The sequence below is a fragment of the Corvus kubaryi genome, unplaced genomic scaffold (assembly GCF_017639235.1).
Source record: "Corvus kubaryi isolate FWS band 111438036 unplaced genomic scaffold, C.kubaryi_AGA036_p1.0 129, whole genome shotgun sequence".
Taxonomy (NCBI): Eukaryota; Metazoa; Chordata; class Aves; order Passeriformes; family Corvidae; genus Corvus; species Corvus kubaryi.
In genome coordinates, this window is record NW_024580664.1 from 784,453 (window position 1) to 797,682 (window position 13,230).

The 13,230-nt window shown below is 40.1% G+C and overlaps 1 protein-coding gene across 2 annotated transcripts in view; it reads right to left on the reverse strand.

Annotated features, from left to right (window-relative positions):
* The window catches only part of TMCC3 (transmembrane and coiled-coil domain family 3), a 92,416-nt gene that overhangs the window by 57,478 nt on the left and 21,708 nt on the right, over positions 1-13,230 (reverse strand). The gene's annotated exons all lie outside the window — the stretch shown is intronic.

The window sequence follows — 13,230 nt, forward strand, 5'->3', positions numbered from 1 at the left end:
CAATAAACCTTCAGATTTTTGTGAACATGACCAGTTTTCAACAACTAAGGACCCTTCCAAATCACTTCTGTTATGGCCAGTGGGTTTTAATTCTATAAATTGTGGACAGGCATTAAAGTAAGGAAAAAACCCATCTGGTAATTGGAATGAGCAAGGGCTTCTCACGTTCTGCAGAACCATTCAAAGAAGTGACAGCATCAGTGTCTCTAGTTTACTACAGTCCTGCTGCAGACGTGCTTTAAAATCCTGTTTTCAGCCACTAGTAAATTCGAAATTCTTTTCACTACAAGTTCTGTGGCACTTGGATACCTTTGAATGTTAGATATGGAGCTCTCAGTTACACTTACTTGTGTGTACCAAGCTAGAATTTATATACATAAATTATATGTGTGCACATAAACACACCAATACATATATAGATAGCCACATATAAAATAAAGAAGATGCAATAGTATCAGTTATTGAATCAAATATGAAGTCTTGCAGTTTTAATACTGAGCAGATGCTGTGTTTTCTTCTTACTAGCTGGGCTGCAAGCTAACAGGAGCACTTCTATCAGAACAGTGTCTCAGGAGGAGGGAAGAAATACATAATTTGTTCTAGCTGGCTTTTCCTAATTCCATTTAGTAGGATTAAATTGAATAAGTGGAGAAAATCTACCTAAGGTTCATATCCACGACGACAGTTTGCTGCCTGCAAGAAATTCCAGAAATATATCTTTAGTTTCTTATATGTATGTTGTCTTTCTGATTCAAATTTAACAACAGCAATTAAACTGATTTTGATCATCTAGGATTTGATAAGCATATAGTGCCACTGCTTTGGAAAATGGGGATTTCTACCCCTGACACATCACAATTCAGTTAGACCTTGTAGATCATGCTGTCAGTACTGGTCAGCATCAGTCTCTGAAGCAGCTATGGCAGAACTTACTGCCTAGGTGAGATACCTGCTGCAATGGATACTCAGGACTAGTTTTTTGGACTTTGAATTTTGTATAGCTTTGCAAAGACACCAATGTATTCACGCAAGTATTGAATTACGGAATGGGTAAGATTGGAAGGGACCACTGGAAGTCATCCAGTCCATCTTCCCTGCTCAACCGGGGTCCCCTAGAACACATCACTCATGATTGTGTTGCAATGGCTTCTGAATATCTCCATAAAAGGAGACTCCACAGCCTCTATGGGCAGCCCGTTCCAGTGCTCAGCCACCTGCACAGTGAAGAACTTCTTCCTCATGTTCAGGTGGGACTTCCTGTGTATCAGCTCCTGCCCATTGCCTCTTGTCCTATTGCTTGGCACCACTTAGAAGTCTGGCTTCATCCTCTTGACACCCTCCCTTCAGACACTTATACATTGAAGAATCTGATGACCTCAGATCATGTGGCATCTGGGTAGAACACAGAAACTATTTTCAAGAATTTAGGAATGCACACATAGACGTCATTGACCTAATTTATGGCCAGTGGCTCTTCCATAAGGTTATTTCAAAGGCGCACTGATATTTTATTAAATTATCCATCACTCGGGGCTATAGAACAAGCACCATTTGTTAAAACTTAACTTTTCCGGATATCTACTTGATCTTTTCACTTCATTTTGAATCTGCCTTTCCTTCAGAGAAATCTGGAGCGTATCAGGGTGAAGCACTAACAAAACAACAGAGAAAAACCCCACCAGAGTTAACATTCAGACATGGTCCCAGTACTAACACTGATAAACAGGAAGTTTGAAAGGCCTCCCTTCTGCTGCAACCTTTTATTAAGATTCAACCTCAATCTTTCTACACCCTGGGATTTTGTGATTTACTTGAAAGATTTGATACATACAGGGATCTTTCAAATAAAGCCTGAAGGATATTTTTTATTATATATATAAATTCTTTGTAGCAGTTGTGCTTTAGTACAACCTAAACAAATACAGCTATGTGATACTGCTAAGCAAATCAGCAATCATACTGTTCCCGGAGCAGAAACTCTTGAGCATTGTGTTGGGCTCCATATCACCACCAGGGGTATTGTCACGTGGTTTTGCACTGTCAGCACAGGACGAATTTTACTCCTCAGACAATTTACAACTAATCTCATTTCTGTCAGCTTCTCTAAAAGATGGAAGACAGTGGATGGATGCCTGAGACAGCTGAATTAGAAATAAATTGCAAGAAAGATAGGTGTTGTTAACTGGACTCTTCTGCTGAAGGCTGATGCCTCAGCTGTGTACTGATGGAAATTCTTGTCAGCCCAAGAATTATGTCATTTAAATGTTACAAGAATAACAGAATGGGGTTATTTTGTGGCAGCAGCCAGTTTTCAAGGGAAGTTAAAAGCATGTGGGCATTAAGAAAGTTATAACTGATATTCTAAATATGGGAACAAAGCTAAGCAATCTGCTGTGTAGGTGATACTGCAAGACACACAAAAGCTTGCCTGAAATAATCCACCCCAGCTGTTGGCATGCTGTAATGTAAAGCTGCTGTGTTTTAAATTTGGTCTGAGATGAAAAGACTCAATGTAAACAATCTGCTTATATTTGTGAAAATTTCTTTCTCAATGTATATCAGTCGCTGGAAGCCTAGAAAATTAAAACCAGCATGTAGTGCACATTTTGGCTGCAGTGCTGGTAAAAAACCCTGTGCTTTTTTTGTCCCGGGTGAGGGACAGCAAGCACTTTCAGTTTAACATGGTTTCATTTGCTCTGAAGTTACACATCTTCTCTTTCTGCCAGCAAGAGCAGAGGATGAGGGGGCTGGGGTGGCAGATGTCACCTACCTCAGGAATTGGCCTGCAGGTGCACATCCTGCTTTGCTCACTCATGGAATGGGTGAAAACTCTGCTGAGAGATATCGTTGCCTCTACTGGTAAGATAGGATAAATTTTTAAGCAGTTTTTTTCTCTTTAAATCTGCCTGCAGACTTATCTCCTAATGCCAGCTACCCTGGATATGTACCCAGCAAGAACTGCTTTACACCAGTTCATCTCAGGGGGAAAAGAGGTGCACCACAGGTAGCTGCGCCTTATTGTTGCTATGTTTTTCAAATATTTTCACATTACAGGACCCCAGGGACTGTTACAGAAAGCTACCTGAGCACATACAATTTCATGACCCTTCTCCAGGTGCATTTTGACAAAATGGACACAGGGATGGGGACAGAGGAACCAGCTCAGCTCCTAAGGCTTCTTTGAAAGCCTTTACAGTAAAGCAGAGATGAATCCTACGTAAGCACCTGACAGACAAAATAGGGGAGTATGTAGTACTTGGCATCGGCTTTTATGCAGGGGGGAACAAGAATGGAAGAAGGTACTTAAAACACTTTTCTGCTTCATGGGCAGCCTCCTGAAATAGCTCCTACCTTCGCCTTCATCTGTGCTTCCCAACAATGAAAATAAAATGCATAGCAACAGGAAAGGAAATCTTCGGTAATCTTTCCAACTGCCAGCCAGGAGTATCCATGAACACTGTATTATGCCTTCAATTTTTTATGTAACTTGAAATGTCCGTGTAGTCAGGTCATTTAAAATCTCACAAAAATCTCAAATCCTTTTAAAGCTAAAGACATTAGTCAAACTGTGAACCAGAAAACTATTCTATTGGTTTTTGTTTACATTATCTGCCAGTGTTGCAAACCTGTTTCTCACTCAGAAGACTTACTTTAACTCATGTCTTGTACAATCATCCAGACGTATGGGGAGGAGAAAGTGATAGGACACGGAATAGCACAGGGGAGGCAGCAGCAGTATGGGAATAGCACGACAGGAGAGAAGGAAAACTTGAGCAGTGGCTCTATGTTTGCATTCCTCAGAGCAAAAAGCACACGGTTTTTTAAGTACACAATCGCCGTTTTGAGCTCCCCGGGGAGACGGTCGCTGCTGGAAGGAGCCCGTGAGACAAGGCAGCAGCCGCTGGCACACGCGGCGTGGGACGTGCAGCAGAACCGAGTGCGAGTTTTGGCTGCCCTGCAGAGCCCGCAGGCTCTGCGGACTGACAGCGGGCTGCGCAGGGCCCGCACCGGCACCGGGGGGCTGCGGGCTCCGTCCGCCGGACGGCAGCGCACCTGGAGGAGCCAGCACATGCCGAGGCGGTAACCGAGCGGCCGTGTCAGAGGCTGGTTAGCTCTGCCAGGGCACTGCGCCATCCCTCCCAACAGTTGTAACATAAGCTCCTGATCCTTCCCTTAGATAACCTGGAGCGCGGCAAAAGACAAGATGCTTGTCATGGAGAAAGCTGGAGGCAACAGCTCCTAGTGTGCTTGTTCTGGGCCCTGTGCCCGCCACGGCCCAGAAAGGACCATCTCTCTGCGAGCTGCAGGACGACGCGTTGGAATGTGGCAGCACAGCAAACACGGAAGTCTGCAACTTGCTGAAAGATGTTTTGATGTTCCCTATGAAGCCTGTAGCTCATGTGTATGATCAGCCCTTGTTGTTAAACTGAGTTTTGAGAACATTACTGTTGGCCTGTAAACCATTTATCTATATTGTGCAGCACAATTTGCATAGGTTGGGGGGCATCCAGGTTCCTCAGCAGTTGAGTGATCTGTGTAATTCAGTCAAGATTTTAAATTGTCTCATGATCTTTTTAAGTCATCATATTAAAAAACTGCACAAACACAATAGCACAGATCTGAAGCATGCACATACACCCAGAGAAGTCAGCCTCAACTTCTAAATAACTCAGTAATTTCTTGCCCAGCATTTATACAATGACAGCAAAGACAGTGTTTTTAAGACTCTCCCTTTTTTATGATAGTTATACAACAAGGTAATTGAGGACAGCTAATTGAGGACAGCTGAGGTCATAGTTCTGTAACTGAGTTCCCAGCCCTGACAACAGAAACTGGTGTCTGATCTTTAGTTCACAGTAAGGTTTTTAACCTCATTTCCACCCACCACAACTGTTATAAAATTCCTCTTATGTGTGTTGGCTTCTCATTTTTCTTAGCCTATGGAGGCTGTAATGTGGTTCCTTCACAAGGCTGAACTCTTAAGTCTGCCAAGAAAGAAAGCCTATGGTACACGGTAGCTCAAATAATTTAGGCCCAATAATGAAACAGAAGACCTACAAACTTAAGTGTTTGCTAGATTTTTCCTTACATGGCTACCGAATTCCACTACCATAAAAATTTTCTTAAAAGCTTGGACTATTTGAGGATGCAGAGCAAAAATAATTGAAAAAAGAGGGATGAAATATGTTGAGGACAACAACATGCTAATCTTATAGAACAACAAGTCTAGTCAGGTATAGTGAATCACAGCATGAGAAATCACAGATGTACTTGAAATGGACTTTATTTTACTGGCACCTGGGTAATGATACCAAGAGATGTGAAACTTTGGGGTTTGGCTATGGGGATGACTAATACCAATAAATCAGTGCAGCAAAGTAGGTCACAGAGTCCCCACCTCACCTGCTGCTCCCAGAGTCACAAGAGGCTGACGCCCTTGCTGTGATTTCACATTAGTTTGGCACTTGAAACTATTTCTTTATTTCAAATAACTCTCTTACATTTTACACAGGGTTTATTTTTCCAACATTTTAGTCAGTTGATTCAGGTGCACAACAAATGGTCCCTGGATTTACACTGATAAGCAAAAGACCCTTAATTAAAATGCCAGTTAAAATGGTAGCACAATTACAGGGACAATTTTCTCTGAGCAATGGGTATTCACGACCAACTGTAATGATTAAATTTCTGCCAAAATGTTCTTCATTTTGAACTACTGCTAGTCAGCAAAGTAGTTGGAATACATAAATTAGACTCCCCCAGAGAATAATATTCTGGACAAAGAGTTAATCTAGTGGCAACTAGAATTTTGAATGGATTTATCATCTCCCCATTTTGTGGAATTTAATAAAAATGCCACCACAGATAATAGACCATAAATAGAACTTAGGCTTTTCTATTCAGTCAGCATTGCCTCATCTAAGGCAAACTACTTGTGTCAAAGAAAGATCTTATTTAATTTTCAGTGTGCCAATAACCCAAGCAATAATGATGCAGAAGAAAAATTGTTATAGACTGCAATTTAAGAACTGTTTATTACTTTATGCAATTGTTTGCAATGTTTCTGTAATCCTAGCTGGTCTTTATCCACTGCAGTGGGAAATCCAGTACATCATAGTGCAATGACCAAAGGAAGTGCTACTTCTGACACTTCAGCTGTGCTCCTACTCAAGAAGAGCATTGCAAAAGGCATTGTGCATTGAATGCCACATAAACACCTGGCATGCTGCTCCAAATCCGTTAGCCATGGACCCAGCTACACCTCCAGGAGTATTTTCCAGCAATTCCATGTTTCAGCAGCCCACATATAAGATGCCTGAGGTCTGTCCTGAGCATACCTGAAACCCACAGCACATGAGCCCAGAAAGAGCTAACCCCAACAGGGTGCCTCATGCTGCTGCTCATGCTCACAGCACCCCTTCTGCCTCTCCTGCCCTCAAAGCTGCACAGACACCATTATACTCTCCAGATATTGGTGTTACCCATTAGCAACATCAGTTCACCTCAAAAAACTATGTGCAGGCTAGAACTCAGACTTCATATGGTTGGTATTTTTAGTTTGGGTACACACTACCTTTTATCTTTCCAATTAATTGAAAAAGTCTGTAATTTGTGACTTACAGCTTCTTGTACTGCACATTGACATCATGCTAATGATACAAATGTCACACCTGTCTCAATGCTGTCATTAGAAATCCATGTCATTTATTTATTTTCAACCATTCACTAGTTGAAAATAAATAGTTACATAGACAAACACTGAGATTTTGAAAGCCATTCATGACTTTGCCTAAGTTAGTGCTGGTGGTGTGGAGAATCTGGGACTCAGATTTGCAGTCAGACATTAGGGACCACACTGCCCCAGCCTTCAGCATCAGTAAAGCAGTTTATTGAATCAGAACTGCAGAACGCTAACTTGAAAATCAACTTGATGGTAACCTACCCATTAAAACCCCCAAATGGCAAATGGTTACAGCTTCAGTACTATTGCCACCTACAGATACTCCTCTTATCCTTCATTACAGAAAAGTGAAAGGGAAAAAAAAGCTATGAAACATGCTGTCCTGGCATTACGTTCTGATAAATTCAATCACTACCATGTAATTCACTGACGATTAACATCAGTTCTCTGGGTAAAAGCTACAGCTGAACATCTACTCACTTGAATGCAGAAAAAAATGTTAATAAATTCAGTGGTAGAAAGGCTAAAAATATAAATTCTGCTTAGGGAAAAAAAAGACTTGCCCTATATGATCAGGCACTATCTTAGATATTTTCTGCAGAAAGTAAAAAACTGTAGAGGAGATGCTCAGTGGTAGAGCCCAGGCAATGAAGCATGCCAGTGTTCAGGTTTGTCTGGGGCAGCAAAAACCCTGTAGCCAAAGCTAGTTCAGGCCTTGGCTGAATGGCAAGTTAATGGGTTTGGTGAGTGCATACTGCAGCTGAGAACACAAAGTGAGAGGATGTGGTTGTCTTCCTTCGCTGCGCCTTGCTTCAGACAGGGAGCAATGGCCTTCAGTTTTTGAAAGTTACAGTGCGAAGTGACTTCCAAGCAACCTCTCTAAACTTAGATGGCTTTTCTCTTCATTTTGAATGTACTTTTTTCTTTAAAAAACAAATGGTAATTTTATCATAGTTTTTATTGGTAACTACAATACTTGTTGCTCAGACTGACCATCACCTATGAATGAGTCAATCGCAAATGTTTCCAAATGTAGTACTTCAGCTTATTTGAATTCCTATCTTAGTTACTTGCACTACAATTTCCAGACCAAAAAAAAAAAAAAAGCAAGCTGTAAGTGCTAACCAAATTATTAGCAATATAGTCAGAATAATGAAATAAACTGCTTTTGGCACATTTTAGTTCTACCATGCACACTACTGAGTAGCACTGAAAGTATTAGGACAACACGGTGTATGAGCATGGGTGTGGCACACAAGATCTCAGAAAACCAAATAACGTAATGGCCTCAATTTAAAAAAAACCAAAACAAACAAAAAAAAACCACTAAAAACAAGGATCTGATTTTAATAGTGCTTCCCAGTTTTACTGAGGTGAATGGGTGCAAGTACTGACAAAAAGATGAGTGATGTTGTCTGGAAAGGTGAATAATAGCACAGCCACGGATTTATCTTCACTGCTGCCCAACACCACGTTAACAGTCTATATATTCACAACATTTCTGGCAGAGCTAAATTGCTGCAACTAATAATTCAGCTATAGCTGAGGCTTGTAATTATTTCAGAATCAGGAAGCCATAATATACCCACTCTGAAAACACAATTATTTAGCATGTGCATGAATACAAATGATGTTGATATCTCTTGGTCTTTTATATTAATGGATCATTTCAATACAAATGTGGATATTTCTTTTGGCATGCCTTTCGTCATGCTTATGTGCATTAAAAATTATGAGTTGATAAATGAAACACAGACACCACTTAAATCAACATACCAGATAAACCCAACTGGATGTGAAACTCCATGGAATAAGGTACAAACCTTATTCCATAATAAGGTTTTATTATTAAAACCTTATTAAACCAGGCATAAGTTACTACCCTGGACATCTCCAAAATCCTATCTATTCAGGAGAAGCAGGTTCACATTATACAAAGAGAAATTACAGAAATTCCTTGCTAGAAGTACCTTTTTTTCAGTGTTCTATTTCTGTGGTAAATGGCCAAGTTTGAACTTTACCAGGCTCAGGACCCTTTACTAGATTTCAAAAAGGTAGTGAAAAAACTATTTTCTTTTCCTCATTTTCTCACACTTTCATTTGACAACATTTGTGCACAATTGAGTTCTAGCTGTGTCTCTTTGTTGTATGGGGTCTTTCCATGGCAAAACAAAGAACAGGTTGTATTTCAACAGTTGAACTAGGGAGAAAGAAAAACAACAGGAAAAAATTATTTATGCAAGCATCATCCTTGAAGCAATTACCTGTATTTCTGTATTTAACTATATTTAACTTAATGATATCTAATTAATCAGGTATTTCTACTGAGTAGTCAGGAAATGTCTCAGAGCACAAAACATACAGCATTTTAACAGATACAAGCAGCATGAAAAGCACCCATCTGAAATCAGAAGATGCTCACAAACCACTGTAAATCTCACAATTGGGATAGCAGACCAGCTAAGGCGGGCCAGCATTACAGCCAAACCAGCTATTGACCATTTCACCCCTAGAAAATAACATCTTTCTAATTCCTTCTTAGGCTTAAAGAAAGCAGGTTTAGATAAGATACTAGGAAGAAATTCTTTACTATGAGGGTGCTGAGACACTAACAGGTTGCCCAGAGAAGTTGTGGACTCCCCATCCCTGGAAGAGACCAGGCTGGATGAGGCTCTGGTCTAATAGAAGATGTCTGGTCTAATAGAAGATCCCCACCCATGGCAGAAGGATTGGATGGGACCAGATGATTTTTAAGATCTCTCCCAACCCAAACCATTCTGTGAACTTTCTGAACTAGTGTGAAGGCACTGACCAAGAAACTGTGTGTTAAAAGAGTCATGGCTTCTGTCCTCTATACCACAAGAGAAGGGCCATGCAACACGAGTGAGGGATGGGGAGAACAGCTGGGAGCCGAGGGTTATGCTGACTCAGTGCCACCAGCTGGAAGGTCTGAGACCATAGCACAGGAAAGGCCCAGCACTTGGAAAACAAGTGAAAAAGGCCTCTTAAAGTGCCCTCTTGGAGACCAAGCAAGAAACTGCAGCTTATATCCAAGGAACTCCAAGGTTCTCTCCCATAGGACATATATTAGTTTTGGCTTTGATATAAATACACATAAGAAAAACAACCAAGGTATCTTCAGACGCTGAATAATCCAAGTTAATAAACCCACACTGTTCAAGTAGTAACATCTCCAGTGGTGTTTAGAGGCTTATGCGTGTACAGTGACTCTCTTTCCTCACACACGTGGGAGACTCTGGCATTTTATCCTATGGGAAAGAACAATGATTTTTTTTTGCAAAGAACTAATATATTCTTAAACACACTATAAAAAGTCTGATTTCATTAAATTAAGCAAGAGTTTTGCCTCTGAGTTGCACTTTCACCCATTTTCCCTCATACTGTAATAGGGATTTTTCTTATCTTTTATGCAGATAAAATCTGACCTGTGGCCTATGTCAACACGAAAGGAAAGCAGAAGTGCTATAAAATTTTGCTAAAAGTTTCACTTCCGTGTTTGTCCAAAAATGTAAAGCGTTTAACCTTTAAAATCCTTTTGATTATAAATGTGAAGTGGAAACAGTACATTCACTTGGAGTATGCACATTTTTTGACTGAACATTTTTTACAGATAGTGTCTGAGTTGTTATCAATTTTTTAATGGAAGTACAGTGTTTTGGGTACAACACTGCAAAGTCTGAGTTCTTTTTGTGGACAACACTGCAAAGCCTATTCAGGGGCTTCAGTCCTACCATCAAAATAACTTGAGTATTTTTAAGAATCTAGCCCTTAACTGCTTAAGTATAAAACTCTCTCAGATTATCTGCTTAATTCATTGGGCATTAAAGCTCTGACTCATTAGTAGATATAGATGAGCTTAAGAAAGCTTAAAATCATTTTCTGTTTTGACAATCTGCCCATTTAAATGCCTGTCTCCCTCCTCACAGGACTGGATCAGCTTCTAGTGAAGATGATGCTGTATCACTGTGGAATATTAATGTAAATTGGCATCAGTTCTGGCCTTTCCTAGCAATGATTTGGGCTTTCCAGCTATGATTTATGCAGATCTGCAACTGGTCTATGGTTAGTCAAGCAATCCTAGCAGCAGGGGCAGAAATCTTCGAAGAACACGGTAAAAAGCTTAGGGAAGAATTGCTACACCAGACTTAACATAAGCTGTCCCTACTTATGAGCCAAAATTTTTGAGAACTGAAATAGAAACCTGAGTTCAAATGCCATTAACAGACTCTCTTTAGTGTCTTTTTTTAAAGAAGAGTATTAAGAACAGGTGAAAAAAAGCTAACTGTATCTTGTTGGCAAATGCAGACATGACCTGTACTTTTAATTCACTGCTGTTTGTTTTACAGCAGGTCATTATTCTCATTAATTGCTAAGCTACTGGTAGATTCCTTGACATTTTGGATGAAAGATCAACCTGGATTTAATAAAGTGATCGAGAGGAAAGAGGTTATAACTCTTCAGCTTAAAAGTCTGCCAAAGCAATGGCATTGTGCAAACTGACATCATGACAGGCAGTAGCTTATTGATACAGCAGTCCATTTTTTAATCAGGGTGACATAATACAGCTATTGTCTGGCATGACATATAATTGCATCATACATGCATGACCAAGATTTACTGAAAATCCAGCAGTGTCCTCTCCTGATTCCTCCTACTTAGAAGTTCAAGGTAGGCAAGGTAGGCAGGAAGGTGTGAGAGGATTTACACAGGTATGTTTTCATCCATGAACAAAGAAATGCTATTTTTGTATTTAAGTGTACATCTAGCAGCACTGCCCATGATACAAGGACATTTAGGGTCGTGGGGTTCTAGCTTTCCAGTCATCATCATTCAGAACTACTAAGAAGTTTGACTAGTATCAGATCTGAGCATACAGATACACTTTTCCAGAGGCACTCACTAGGAACAGCCTTTGACATGTGAGCAGAGCAAGGGGCTCAGACATCTCCCACTCTGAAATGAGACACGCTAACTGGTGTGTTTTAGACTAAGTGAAATCAGCTTTTTCAAGCAATGATTGTTTTTTTACAGGTAATTTATCCTGGAGAAATATGAGCAAATCTTGTTTACTCCAAAGCACACATCACATGGCAGAAACATCAGACAACAGACACTCAGGCTGAACTGAGTAAAAATAACCTGGCAGGAGGATGAAAGGAATAATGATAATGTGCTCTGTGCCAACTTGGGGCTGGGAAAGTTGGAGCAGGAATTTTGTTTATGAATGCTGAAACATTTAAGTACGTGCAAGGAGAAGGAAATGGGAAAATATCCTAAACCCCTTCTGATATTAGGTGCTTCCAGTGTGACCCCCTCAAAAAGTGAAGTTTTGCTAAACCAAGTAACTGGATTCTGCCAGGCTGCAGAAGTATCATCAATCACATGTTGCTATAGGTAACAGAGTATTTCTAGAAAATTAAATTTAAAAGGCAGCCCAGTAGATTGATAGATTCAAAAGCCTAATGACATTCACAGTGGAGTATATTGAATATTATAAAATTTGGGAAATGAGAAGGATTTTGTAGAAATATCCCCTAAAATTGTACACTTGAAAGTGCAGCAAGATACATTAGGAATTAGCAAGGCACGAAATTGTCTCACAAAGGAAGTAATTTCTATGAAACACAGTGATAAACAACACAGGAAAATTACAGATAATGATCAGCATTTTTGTGCTACTTTCCACAGACTGTTCTGTCACTCATTCTGAGTAAATGAATAAGGAACTTGTCTCCAGCCAGTAAAACCAAGAATAAGGAAAATCCTGTGTTATCCTAGTTCACTGTGTCTTGACATATGCAGAGATGAAGCACATATCATTTTGGGGTATATCTGAACTGACAAAGAAGGTACTTTCTTTGGAGAAAGGCTCTCCACATGTCTGTGATACCTGCAAAGGGTGACCCGTTGCCTGAGCAGTCAGCCAATCAATCAAGTCCCTTTTCCACCAGTAGAGAAAGTCTCCTGCTGAGTATGGCATACACTGTTTATACTTCCACCCCTGCTTACTGAGTAGGGCTCTCAGCCCTCAACTGCTTGATATGGAACAATTACTCTGGTAAAGTGGGGATTTACTACATTAACTGTGTGCAATGGTTTTCAGGATAAAGTCTAGGAACAGCTGAGCTACTGAGACAGATGAGACTGAACTCAATTCACTGTCAAGAGTTAATAAGTGGGTCATGTGAAAGCACACAGCAAGTTACACAGTCATAACTGGAAAATTATTTTCTATGTACAGGTTAGAATAAAAGCTTGATTTGTTTTCATTTGGGACAGTGGAGTTTTTTAGGCTAGAAGTATTGTTAAATAATGCTAATTAGCCATTAAAAAGCACACTACGCCTGCAAACAGCTCTTCAATAGTTAGATACAGTGAGTATTTCTATTCAATATCCTTGTGTTATCTGCATTAGGCTCATTTTTTAGCACTGGAAATTGAGGTCTTTAGATGAAACACCCCAAATTACAGACAATTATCTTATTTACAGATGGATTATCAATAGGCATGTTATGAGTCAATGACAA